Here is a 13,838-nt window from a genome sequence, read left to right as displayed (position 1 = left end):
AAAGTTCTTTACCAGCCACTCTGCTAAGTTACACACCTCTGTTTCCCCAAAGCCTTTGTTACCATTAAATTTGAAGCGGCTTTGAGGGTATGAATGAAAAGAGCGCAGCTTAAGATGGGAAGACCAGAGACACAGGTAAGAGACAAGTGGTTATGCAATGGGGTGCAAACCTGTGATTATGTGTGGGGACACTGCTGCAGCTGTAACCATGGTTACGGGAGCAGGTTTTAGGACCACAAATGCCCTCTGGCTTAGAATACATCCTCTAAGCTTGTTATTTTTTTAATGTAGTTTGCTATGAAGCATTGCTAGCAGTTGACTTTAAATATCTGATCCATGGGAAATCTCTTCAGAACTAGCTGGAGTTGTGAGCTGTTTGCAGAGGTGATGGTAATTGCTGCCCTCTGGAAATTTGGAAGAACACCCCATTAATGCTAAAAAAAAATTGCCTAGCCACTTTGGTGCTTGTCATGCAAAAATGCATTCACGTTTTTATTTTGGTGGCATCCTGCAATCTAAAGAGGTGTTGAGCAAGGAGTGTTACTGATGCAGCAAAGTAGGGGAAGTAGCTCAGTGGTAGAGCATCTGCTTTGCATGCAGAAGGCCCAGGTTCAATCTCCAGGTAGGACTGGTGGGAAAATACACCTGTCTGAATTCCACTGACTGTGTAGACCAGTGTTTCCCAAACTTGGGTCTCCGGCGGTTTTTGGACTACAGTTCCCATCATCCCTGACCACTAGTCCTGCTAGCTAGGGATGATGGGAGTTGTAGTTCAAAAACAGCTGGAAACCCTGGTGTAGATGGTACTAAACCTAGATGAACCAACGGTTTGACTGTGAAGGATCTTCCCTTGCTTCTAACAACACACACACATCCCTGGATCATTCAGGACCATGAGGACTGGTAGCTTCGCCGAAGAATTTATGCTTTTGCATTATGGTGCTGGAGGAGACTCTTGAGAGTCCCACTGGACTGCAAGATCAAACCTCTCCATTCTGACGGAAATCAGCCCTGAGTGCTCACTGGAAGGACAGATCGTGAAGCTGAGGCTCCAAGACTTTGGCCACCTCAGGAGAAGAGAAGACTCCCTGGAAAAGACCCTGATGTTGGGAAAGATGGAGGGCACAAGGAGAAGGGGACGACAGAGGACGAGATGGTGGGACAGTGTTCTCGAAGCTGCCAGCATGAGTTTGACCAAACTGCGGGAGGCAGTGGAAGACAGGAGTGCCTGGCGTGCTCTGGTCCAGGGGGTCACGAAGAGTCGGACATGACTAAACAACAATGCCCATCGCTTGCAGCCTTGCTCGCCTCCAGAGAAAACACCTTCAAAAACCTGTCGCTTGACATGACCTGACCTACCAGCACATATGTCTTGCCTTGCTTTCCAGAACTAAGAGAAGATTCTCTTTCTGCCCACCCCAGGGGTTTTAATTTAGTAGTTCACATGTAAAATGGTGCGTGTGATTCAGGATTTATTTGCATGCTGCTCTACCGGGAGAATAAGCCAGTTTCTTGAGCTGAGAAGTCAGATATTGCATATATATATATTTGCATCAGCTGCAGAGCTCGCAAAGCCTCAAATAACCCACCACCCCTTTCGGCGGAAGAAAGTGGTACAGCCCAAAACAAAAGCTTTTGCTTCCTTTCGAGTCCGCCCAACGTATATATTGCCTTTCATGGAACGGGCTGGCCCCGCCCCACTTCCCCCCTCCCCAAGCTTTGATGGGCCCGAGGCGCCTATTGGCCGGGATCTTGGCGCCCGCCTGTGCCGACGCTTCCCATTGGCTGCCGGCCTTGGTGTGCTTTCACACGTTCCCAAAGGCTGTTCTTTATGTTATTGTTGTGAACAAGTTGCAAAGCGGAGTGGCTGATTTTGATTTTGTTTTTCCAAGTGTTGGGAAGGCGGGTGGGTTGCTGAGCAGGAGGGACCAACCAGCGCCTATGGGGTGAGTACATAGCTCATTCCCAACGGCTTCCATTTTTTCTCCCCCTCCGCCAAAAAATAAAGGAGCAATCGGGACCCCCCTCGCTTTAGAGATCTGGTGCATATTATTTTATGATCCACCCTATATATTATTTCTTTGCACCCTGCAACTGATGCGCACACCTCTCCCCCGGTCCAGGAATCGCTGGCTCGCCCGGCTGTCAACTGGTTGTCTAAAGAAAGGCGGATCTGAACTAACTTCCCTCCCCAATTCCACCCCCCTTGCACCCAGCACCATCACCAGAGAACATAAGGAGGGCCCTGCTGGATGAAACCAGCCACCCAAATGCTTCAGCATCCTGTCCCAACAGTGTCCAGATGCCCGTAAGAACCCAGAAATCAGGTAGACTGGCCCTGGCGCTGGAGGTTCCACAAGAGCATTAGAAGAGCCTGTCTGCTGGATCAGACCAGCAGCCCATCTAGTCCAGGATCCTGTTCTCATAGTGGCCGGCCACACACCACAATGGGAAGCCACAAGCAGGACCTGAACACAAGAGCGGCTCTCGCCTCTTGCGGTTTCTAGCACCTAGTATTCAAAGGCACATCACTGCCTCTGACAGTGGAAGCAGACAGCATAGTCATCAGGGTCAGTAGACACTGATAGCCTTGTTTCCCATGCACTTGTCTAATGCTCTTTTAAAGTCACAATGCTGGTGGTCACCAGTAGACCTTGTGGGAGAGAGTTCCACAGTTTAGCTGCTCTGCGAGAATAAGGGCTTTTCTTTTATACGATACGATAATCTTTATTGTCATTGTCCCATACAGAACAAGGAAATTGAAAATCTACATCAGACATTCACAAACCAACAAGCCAGCTATCCCAGCCTGGTTAGCCCCCTAAAAACTCTGATACCCCATAATTAAATACAATATACTCCCATAGAGACTACCTTAAAGGTAAAGGGACCCTTGACCATTTGGTCCAGTCGTGGCCGACTCTGGGGTTGCGGCGCTCATCTCGCTTTATTGGCCGAGGGAGCCGGCGTACAGCTTCCGGGTCATGTGGCCAGCATAACTAAGCCGCTTACACTGCGTTTAAAACCAGAATCACATTTGAACAGAAACTTTCTCAGGCAGCTGGTCCTTATCTGTGGGTGGCGCTGTGGTCTAAACCACTGAGCCTCTTGGGCTTGCTGATCGGAAGGTCAGCGGTTTGAATCCCCAAGACGGGGTGAGCTCCTGTTGCTCAGTCCCAGCTCCTGTCAACCTAGCAGTTCGAAAGCACGCCAGTGCAAGTAGATAAATAGGTTCCCTTCCGGCGGGAAGGTAAACGGCGTTTCCGTGCTCTCTGGTTTCCGTCACGGTGTTGTGTTGCGCCAGAAGCGGTTTAGTCATGCTGGCTACATGACCCGGAAAGCTGTCTGTGGACAAAAGCCGGCTCCCTCATGCTGAAAGCGAGATGAGTGCCGCAACCCCATGGTCGCCTTTGACTGGACTTAACCGTCCAGGGGTCCTTTACCTTACCTGAACTTTCACCATCATTGGATATCTCCCAGTCCCAGTGTTATAAGAGAGGGAAGGGGAAAACCTTTCTATTCACTTTTCCCTCCCTGCTGTGTTTTTCCAGCAACTTGGATTTGTTGCTGCCTCTGGCAGAGACAAAGCATAACCATAATCAACAGATGTGTAGTTTGTGGGACTTTTTTATTATTGTCTTGGAAGGGAGGAGGGTTTATAGGGTGTGAAAACATTGTGTCTGCTATCTTATAGTGTCCCAGGCTCACAAGAGATTAATTTCTCTCCTCCTGTTGTTGTGTCTGCGGAACTGCCAAGGATTTTCCCAAAGTGTGCTCGGAAATCAGTTTGCTGAGACACAGCAATGCACAACAAGAGTGTGTTATATGGAGGGAGGATTTGCGTTCCCACACCTGCCCCTCACGCAATATTTCCATCTCTTCCCCATGAATTCTGGTGTTTGCTTTTTTTTCCATTTGCAAATGCTCCTTTCAGAAAAACACCGGCTCCGTGTTCTCCCTTATAAGGAAAGATTGCCACGTTTGGGACTCTTTCGTTTAGAGAAAAGGCGACACGGTTTATAAAACGATGCGTGGCATGGAGGAAGCGAGTAAAGGAACGCTTTTATCCCTCATAACACCAGAAGTCGTGGAAGTGCATTGAGGCTGAATGTTGGAAGATTCGGGACAGAAAAACATTCAGCGCTTAGTTAAGACTGTGGAACTCATGGCCACTGGAGGCAGCGATGGCCACCAACTCTGTTTGTTGACATCTGTCTGTCTTGAGAGACGATAGAGGGGAATCAAACCAGCACCAAAGTGACCTCCTTGGGGCACAATCCTGGGCAGTGTGTCTGGAGGTCCTGGGCTGCACAGACCCATAGAATCATAGAGTTGGAAGAGACCACAAGGGCCATCGAGTCCAACCCCCTGCCAAGCAGGAGACACCATCAGAGCACTCCTGACATATGGTTGTCAAGCCTCTGCTTAAAGACCTCCAAAGAAGGAGACTCCACCACACTCCTTGGCAGCAAATTCCACTGTCGAACAGCTCTTACTGTCAGGAAGTTCTTCCTAATGTTAAGTGGAATCTTCTTTCTTGTAGTTTGGATCCATTGCTCCGTGTCCACTTCTCTGGAGCAGCAGAAAACAACCTTTCTCCCTCCTCTATGTGACATCCTTTTATATATTTGAACATGGCTATCATATCACCCCTTGACCTCCTCTTCTCCAGGCTAAACATGCCCAGCTCCCTTAGCCGTTCCTCATAAGGCATCGTTTCCAGGCCTTTGACCATTTTGGTTGCCCTCCTCTGGACACGTTCCAGTTTGTCAGTGTCCTTCTTGAACTGTGGTGCCCAGAACTGGACACAGTACTCCAGGTGAGGTCTGAAATCCCCCCCCCCTCAGCCTCACTGATGTAGTCAAAAAGAAAACAGCAATGCATTTGACACCAGCTTCACTGCAGGAGTTGCCGGAAGGAGGCGTACAAGGCGCCATCCAACCGTCTTAGGGGCTCCACTCTGGATTTGTGTAGGATTTATTCCTGAGCCTTTTCTTTTCCCAAAGGTAGAGGTTTAGGATCAGACTTTTCGTTCTTCTAGATGGGCTCCCTTCCCAGGTGGACGAGCCCCATTCTGCCCCTCACTTCTTTCTACATCAGGGGTCAGCAGACCTTTTCAGCAGAGGGCCAGTCCACTGTCCCTCAGACCTTGTGGGGGAGGCCATACTATATTGTTTTGGGGGGAAATGAATGAATTCCTATGCCCCACAAATAACCCAGAGATGCATTTTAAATACAGTGATACCTCGGGTTGAAGTAGCTTTGGGTTGAGCGTTTTGAGGTTGTGATCCATGGCGACCCGGAAGTAACGGAGCGCATTACTTCCGGGTTCTGCCACTTGCGCAGATGCTCAAAATGACATCACGCACATGCGCGGAAGTGGCAAATCTCGACCCTCGCAGATGTGGGTTGCGTTCGCTTCAGGATGCGAACGGGGCTCCGGAACGGATCCCGTTCGTATCCAGAGGTACCACTGTAAAAGCACACATTCTACTCATGTAAAAATATCAGGCAGGCCCCACAAATAACCCAGAGATGCATTTTAAGTCAAAGGACACATTCTACTCATGTAAAAACATGCTGATTCCCGGACCGTCCATGGGCCGGATTAGAAGGCAATTGGGCCAGATCTGGCCCCCGGGCCTTAGTTTGCCTACCCATGTTCTACAGCCTTCTCGACCTTTGGACCGACTCTTGGTCTCGTCGGCTCAGTCTGCCAGAGCCTGTCTTCGCATGCAGGGGAAGCCCCTAACTCACCAAGGGTTTGAGACCCATTGACTCCCCTCATCTGCTTTAGCCGGCCAGTCAAAGCCGTTTCCCGGGGTGTGGGCACCGTCGCATGCCGACAGCTTCTGGGAGCCACAGGTGAGAGCTGAGTGCAGGGTGGGGGCCAAAGGTGGACAAGCTGCCCCAGAAGGAGCATGACATGCCCCCCCATCAGAGGTACTAGTAAAGTAAAGGGACCCCTGACCATTAGGTCCAGTCGTGGCCGACTCTGGGGTTGCGGCGCTCATCTCGCTTTACTGGCCGAGGGAGCTGGCATACAGCTTCCGGGTCATGTGGCCAGCATGACTAAGCCGCTTCTGGCGAACCAGAGCAGCGCACGGAGACGCCGTTTACCTTCCCGCCAGAGCGGCACCTATCTATCTACTTGCACTTTTGTGCTTTTGAACTGCTAGGTGGGCAGGAGCAGGGATAGAGCAACGGGAGCTCACCCCGTCACGGGGATTCGAACCGCCGACCTTCTGATCGGCAAGCCCTAGGCTCTGTGGTTTAACCCACAGCGCCACCCGCGTCCCATCAGAGGCACTACCTCTCTCCTAACACCCCACCACCAAGTCTGATGGCTTTATAAGAGGATTGGACAGATTCATGGAGGGCAGGGCTATTGAACAACCTGGATAGCTCAGCTGCTTAGAGCATGGTGCTAATAATGCAAAGGTTGCAGGTTTGATCCCCATAAGGGGCAGCTGCATATTCCTGCAATGCAGATGATTCCCAGGGTCCCTTCTAATTTTATGATTTCTATGATCAACGGCTCTGTTGGAGGCAGTGATGCTTTTGAATCCCACAGGAGGGGAGGGTTGCTCTTGTGGTCAGATCCTGGTTCCCCAGTGGCCGCTGTGAGAACAGGATGCCTGACAAGATGGGCCATTAGCCTGATCTAGCAGGCTCTTCCTATGTTCCCCTTAAACTTCTAACGCCCCCCGAAGAAGGATGCTTGTTTTCTGAATTAAAATCGGAATTGCCTGTGACTCTCGTATCTCCCCAAAACGGTTGACCTGGAGTAATCAGTGTGAATGGTGACCCTCCGGAGATTGTGGATTACAACTCCCATCATCCCTGAACTCTGGCAATGTTGGATGGGTCTGGTGGGGTACACAAAAGTTAGGTGGGTGCAGCCTTGAGAGAGCCCTCAGCCCTAACTACTGTATTTTTTGCTCTATAAGACGCACCCGACCATAAGACGCACCTAGTTTTTAGAGGAAGAAAACCAGAAAGCAACACCAAGCCTCTTGAGCGAAGAGGCAGGAGCGCTCCGGCTGCACTCAAGAGGCTTTGCGTGGCTATCCCTGAAGCCAGGAGAGCAAGAGGGATCAGTGTGCACCTATCCCTCTTGCTCTCTTGGCTTCAGTGATGGCTGCACAGCCTGCATTCGCTCCATAAGATGCACACACATTTCCCCTTACTTTTTAGGAGGGGGGAAGTGCGTCTTATAGAGCGAAAAATATGGTGCTTTGCAGGGTTGTTGTGCAGGTTAAGAAGGGGGAGAATCCTTCATTCTTTTGGAAGGGTGAGCAAAGAAAAGAAAAAGGTAACAGATACTAAATAAATGGAGGCAAAATTTGGGCAGTGAATCACCCTGAGTTACAGAGGACAGGTGCCTCCACAGCTAATATTTTGGGGTTTTTTGTGCCTAATGAAATACTTTTACACATTTAGTCAGTCTGACACTTTAGTCTGCGCCTGGCACGCACTTTGGGGAATGTTGATAGGGACTTTCTGGCTCAAGTCAAGGTTTCTGCTGCCTGATTTTGATGCTGACAGACTGGAACTCAACAGGCGCAGTTCCCAACTTTGCCCCCCAACCTGGGATACGACAATGTGGGGAGCCAAGGCCTGTGAATTGGTGGGAGGAAAGAGAGACTGCACTGATCTTTTATAAATCTCAGGAAGAGAGGTAATAACCAGGGGATATTACAGGGGAGAGGGACACGGGTGGCGCTGTGGGTTAAACCACAGAGCCTAGGACTTGCCGATCAGAAGGTCGGCGGTTCGAATCCCCGCGACGGGGTGAGCTCCCGTTGCTCGGTCCCTGCTCCTGCCAACCTAGCAGTTTGAAAGCACATCAAAGTGCAAGTAGATAAATAGGTACCACTCCAGTGGGAAGGTAAACGGCATTTCCGTGCGCTGCTCTGGTTCGCCAGAAGCAGCTTAGTCCTGCTGGCCACATAACCCAGAAGCTGTACGCCAGCTCCCTCGGCCAGTAAAGCCAGATGAGCGCCGCAACCCCAGAGTCGGCCACGACTGGACCTAATGGTCAGGGGTCCCTTTACCTTTTTATTAGAGCGAAGAATAGAAGCTGCTCAGTTATTTTTGTTAAGTTCTGGAAGAGAGAAGAAGGGCTAAAGGGGTAATCCTAGCTATGGTTGCCCAGATTGAGAAAGGAAGCAGGATCTGGTGAATAAAGAATGGATGGGGAGCCTCAAGTCTGGGCACTGAATGTGGCCCTCCAGACTTCTTTCTCCGGCCCTCGGGGCATTTCCCAGGCCTTCACTGGTCCTGCTTCATGCTAGGTTTTTTTGAGGAGGCTGACCGGAATGTATCCTCAAACTCTGCACATGCCCCTTGCTTCCCTGGACAGGATAGAGAGGTAGGTGCAGGTGTAGAAGAAACTCACCTGCCATACAAAGGTGAAATTTGCATCTGTTGCCCTGCCCACTTCCCCTCCCACCCCACAGCCCTGGCTTACAGGTTCGAGTGCCGTATAGCAGCTTACAGTGCCTGGGAATTCAGGGATATCTTTTTTTAAAAAAAAAAAGTTGTGTGTCCTTGTTTCTCAATTTGATTCTTTTACATGGTTTTGTATTTTATGCATTTTATGCATTGCTGTTATTTTTATTGATTATAGTTTAGTAATTATTGCAATTGTTCAGAGTGGATTTGCTTAATTATCATTTTCTGATTTTCAATTTTGCTGTTTACTATTGTATTCTAATGGATTGCTGAACATCGCTTTCTTGGATAGAAGCTGCTTGTTCCAAAGTTATGTCTTTATTATGACATTTGGACATATTGGATCAGATTGTGATCAGGCGCGTGTGCGATCTCTCGCCTGTTTCTCCGGCTTTGCAAACCCGCCTCGCGCGTAGCAATCTTGGAAAGGCGGTATGCAAATCAAAATGAACAGATATGGCAACGTACAGGGTTCGAATCCTCCCCACTCAGCCAGCCTACCTCCCAGGGTTGTTGTGAGGACCAAAGAGGGAAGGGAGATCTCCTGGGATCAGAAAGACGGGGTTGGAAATGTCAATAAATATCTCGTTCGGTTGAGAGAGAGGCGGGAGATGGGGAAGCGGGAGGGCGGCAGGGGCTGCGCTCAGCCTGACCCCGTGGAGAATTCGCTATTTGCTTTTTCCCATCTCCCTCCCTCTCCCTCTTTCTCTATCTCCCTCCCTCTCCCTCTTTCTCTCTCTCCCCCCGAGGCGAAGCTGCGGCTGACAGCATGACTAGCAGGCAGGCGATTGTCTGGCTCGGCTGTGTTTAGTCTGCGCCTTCGCCGCCGCCTCCTTCCCCGTCTTTCGCTCCCATTTGGAGAAGGGAGCGCAAAGAGAGCGCGCGCGCGCCTCTCCAAAAGCAGCAGCCGCCGCCGACGCGCGTCCCGCCGCCTTCAAGGGGGGCTTTCCGCGCCTGCCACGTCCAGGGGAGCATGCCTGAGCCCCGCGGAGAGCATCCGTGCACCCCGGAGAGGGATCGCCCATAGCCGGTGAGTTTCCCCCCCTGTTTGATTTGGCAGGAGGGTCTCCCGCATCGCTGCCCCCCAACCTTTCCACGCCACTTCTAGGCACCGGGGTCCGGAATTTCCTCTCCTTCAGCTTCAGATCGCTGCCCCTCCTTTCCCTGTCCCCCACCCCACTTCTCCGGGAGGGGCCGAGGCAGCTCATCTGCTTGGCCTGCAAAAGGTCCCAGGCATCGCCAGGTAGGGCTGGGAGGAGAGGCCCCTGCCTGAGGGTTTGTGCTTTGTTCAGAACGATGAGGACTAGAACCTTGCATTGTTTATGGGGAAAGGCTGCAGCGCGGGGGCTTTGCGCGCAGGCGGTCCCGGGTTCGATTCACGATGGCATCTCCGGGTAGGGCATGGAGAGATGCACACACACGCCCTCCTGCCCGAAGCCCTGGAGAGCTGCTGCCGGCCCGTGTTGACAATACTGAGCTAGATAGACCAACCGTCTGGCACAGTGCAAGGCAGTTTCTTGTGTTTCTGTGTCATTTTAAGATTTCCCCCCTCTAAGTCTCTGTACCTGGATGTTCTGCTTGGGGGACATTTGTATGTTTGACTGGGCCACATTATCCCCACCAGCTTTGAATCATGCTTGGGCCCAAATTGAAAGTGCGGGGAGAGAAAGAACCCAGGAGTCCGGGCCCTCACATTCCACTCCCCCCCCTCCTCGGCACCACGAGTCTTCCCTCTGCTCACCTCTAACCACTAGGCTCTACTTCTCTTCTGAGCGAAAGAAGCCTGGGTCGAGTTTGATGCTCTTTCTGCCCTGAGCAGACACAGTCAAACAAAGCAGGCTAGTTTTTAACTGTTGATTTCAATGTGTGTCTACTCAGCGTGGGATAAACACTGCACCCCAATATTATTTTATCTGCCCACCTAGAACATGGAAAACAAAAACAAGACAAAACCTCTAGTTGATCTGCTCTTTCCCCCATTTCTCTTTCCCCAGGGAGCTCAGACTGGTGAATAAATATCCTTCTCTTCTGAAACTTATTAAAGGGCAGGGAATCTTGCACGTGACCCACCCACAGCCTCCAGTTTTTCTGCCGTGATGGCTGGGCGTCACGCCTCCCTGTCCCTCCTTCCAAAGTTACAGGGAGGAATCCTTTTCCCCTCGCATGACTCCCGTCATCCTGGCACAAGCACGTTCCTTTATTGCTGCTACATCCGTTCTTGTGTTATTCCAGGATTAGGTGGGTGACGGTCACCTCCCCGAATGTGGCCTTACCCCAAGTCAAAACGTTGGTTTGTTCAGCTCGGACTGGCAGTGACTCTTCAGACTCTGGGTATCTTCTGTGTGTGCAAAGCATATTCTCAACCAGTGACTTTGTGGCCTTTCCCTTAAATGTAACGCTAAGTTTCTAGTCCTCATGGTCAAATGTATTCTGTGTTGTAAAGGTAAAGGGACCCCTGACCATTAGGTCCAGTCGTGGCCGACTCTAGGGTTGCGGCGCTCATCTCGCTTTATTGGCCGAGGGAGCTGGTGTACAGCTTCCGGGTCATGTGGCCAGCATGACTAAGCCACTTCTGGCAAACCAGAGCAGCGCACGGAAAAGCCGTTTACCTTCCCGCCGAAGCGGTACCTATTTATCTACTTGCACTGGCATGCTTTGGAACTGCTGGGTTGGCAGGAGCAGGGACCAAGCAATGGGAGCTCACCCCATCGTGGGGATTCGAACCACCGACCTTCTCATCGGCAAGTCCTAGGCTCTGTGGTTTAACCCACAGCACCACCCGCGCATTGCAGGGGGTTGGAGTAGATGAACCTTGGGGTCCCAAATCTACAATTCTAATAAAGGCCTGATTTAAATGTGGATGTAGGAAGCCACCTTGTGCTGACTCAGACCATTGCTCCGTCCGGCTCAGCGGTGACTATTTTTCCACCTCACTCCTTCCATAAATTTTTGTCTTATGTCTCACGTAGGTTCATTTCTGGCTTAGATATATCTCTGACTAGCGAGGGCATTCAGTTACGTTCCAAAGAAACTTTGCTTTCTTTCCTTTCTAAGCCGGGCAAACTTACTAGCTCTCATAGTTCTAAGCAATGATAGAAGATAGGCGGGTGGAATCTCAGAAAGCCTCAGGGAGTTTCTGAAAGAGGTGCCCGTCTTTTAGAAGAGAATCGGTAGCTCTCTAGACATCGCTCGACTACAACTCCCATTATCCATGACCGCTGGATGCCCTGCATGATGGGAGTTGGAGTCCCACAATATTTGGAGAGTTCCCTGTCCCGCGTTAGAAGGCGGATACTTCAGAGCCTTGCTCATGGCCCCTTATCTTTGCTCCAGAATAATTCCTGGAAAGTAGTAAAAGCAGTTGCATAATAAATTGGGTCAAGGCAAATGAGGTTTTGCTGGAAATCTGCATAATGTAAACCTGCTTATATAAAGTGTAGTACTCTGAAGGGACCCTGTTTGTGTGTGTGTATAGTAGGGGAGGGAGATATATATATAAATTGGAACGTTGCCAGCCCTGACCCAAACCTCTGCTCCAGTCCTTAAGAACCTAAGAAGATCTTTGTTAGGTCAAATGCCCATCTAGCCCAATATCCTGACTCTGAAAGGAAGAAGCCACAAAGCTCACAAGCAACAGCTCACGCCTGCTCTCTCTTCCTAGTACCTGGCCTTTGGAGGTAGACAGCGTCTGAATAGGGAGGCTGCATTCTCAACAGCCATAATAATAATAATAATTTATTATTTGTACCCCGCCCATCTGGCTGGGCCTCCCCAGCCACTCTGGGCGGCTTCCATAGAAACAAGAAATACAGTAAAATATCACAGATTAAAAACTTCCCTGAACAGGGCTGCCTTAAGATGTCTTCTAAATGTCAGGTAGGGCGGGCGCCACTACTGAGAAGGCCCTCTGCCTGGTTCCCTGTAGCTTTGCTTCTCACAATGAGGGAACCGCCAGAAGGCCCTCGGCGCTGGACCTCAGCGTCCGGGCAGAACGATGGGGGTGGAGACGCTCCTTCAGGTATACTGGGCCGAGGCCGTTTAGGGCTTTAAAGGTCAACACCAGCACTTTGAATTGTGCTAGGAAACGTACTGGGAGCCAATGTAGGTCTTTCAAGACCGGTGTTATGTGGTCTTGGCGGCCGCCCCCTGTCACCAGTCTAGCTGCCGCATTCTGGATTAGTTGTAGTTTCCGAGTCACCTTCAAAGGTAGCCCCACGTAGAGCGCATTGCAGTAGTCCAAGCGGGAGATAACTAGAGCATGCACCACTCTGGCGAGACAGTCTGAGAGCAGGGAGGGTCTCAGCCTGCGTACCAGGTGGAGCTGGTAGACAGCTGCCCTGGATACAGAATTGACCTGCGCCTCCATGGACAGCTGTGAGTCCGAAATGACTCCCGGGCTGCGCACCTGGTCCTTCAGGGGCACAGTTACCCCATTCAGGACCAGGGAGTCCTCCACACCAGCCCCCCCCCTGTCCCCCAAAATCAGTACTTCTGTCTTGTCAGGATTCAACCTCAATCTGTTAGTCGCCATCAATCCTCCAACCGCCTCCAGGCACTCACACAGGACCTTCACCGCCTTCACTGGTTCTGATTTGAAAGAGAGGTAGAGCTGGGTATCATCTGCATATTGATGGACACCCAGTCCAAACCCCCTGATGATCTCTCCCAGCGGCTTCATATAGATGTTAAAAAGCATGGGGGAGAGGACGGAACCCTGAGGCACCCCACAAGTGAGGCTATTTCTGTAAGGAGAGGTCTGCTGGATTAACTCGTCCCTGTTTCCAGGATGCCTGTAGGAAGCCCACTGTTTATACCCCCCTCCAGGACAGGAACATAAGAGGTAGACTGTCCCTGGACCAGGAAGCTCAGCTTATTCACAACCCTGGTGGCTTCCACCCCCAGCTGTTGACCTCTCTTTCTGAAGCAAACCAATGACCGCCCTCGTTCACCTATTAGCATAAATTTCCCATCATGCACTTCCCCCAAAATGCTTCAAGAGACTCCCCCCCCCCAATCCAGTGCTGAGTGCATCCGTGTTTGCAGTGAGTAATCTGGTATTCAGTTCAGATATGATGATGATTTCAATTTATATAGCGCTCAGTTGGTTAGAGCGCGGTGCTGATAACTTCAATGCTGCAGGTTTGATCCTAATAATAATAATAATAATAATAATAATTTATTTATACCCTGCCCATCTGGCTGGGCTTCCCCAGCCACTCTGGGCGGCTTTCAGCAGAATATTAAAATATAATAGTCTATTACACATTAGAAGCTTCCCTTAACAGGGCTGCTTTCAGACGTCTTCTAAACGTCAGATAGTTGTTTATTCCTTTGACATCTGGTGGGAGGGTGTTCCACAGGGCGGGCGCCACTACCGAGAA

The 13,838-nt window shown here is 50.6% G+C and overlaps 1 protein-coding gene across 5 annotated transcripts in view; it reads left to right on the top strand.

Moving 5' to 3' along the window:
* Positions 1-1,826: 1,826 nt before the first annotated feature.
* Positions 1,827-13,838, top strand: part of LOC310666066 (mothers against decapentaplegic homolog 4-like) — a 36,174-nt gene continuing 24,162 nt past the window's right edge. The window contains exon 1 of one of the 5 annotated variants that reach the window (XM_083416627.1): positions 1,827-1,946. The gene's annotated coding sequence lies outside the window, so the exon portion shown is untranslated. Of the gene's footprint in view, positions 1,947-9,010; positions 9,488-13,472; positions 13,500-13,838 lie in introns of those variants that run through there. The other 4 variants (XM_083416624.1, XM_083416623.1, XM_083416626.1 and 1 more) reach the window with 4 other exon arrangements.

This window comes from Podarcis tiliguerta (assembly GCF_965153285.1).
Source record: "Podarcis tiliguerta genome assembly, chromosome: 16".
In the NCBI taxonomy this organism is placed as follows: Eukaryota; Metazoa; Chordata; class Lepidosauria; order Squamata; family Lacertidae; genus Podarcis; species Podarcis tiliguerta.
Note: the sequence above shows the minus strand (reverse complement) of the source record. Positions and strands in the feature narration are given on the sequence as shown.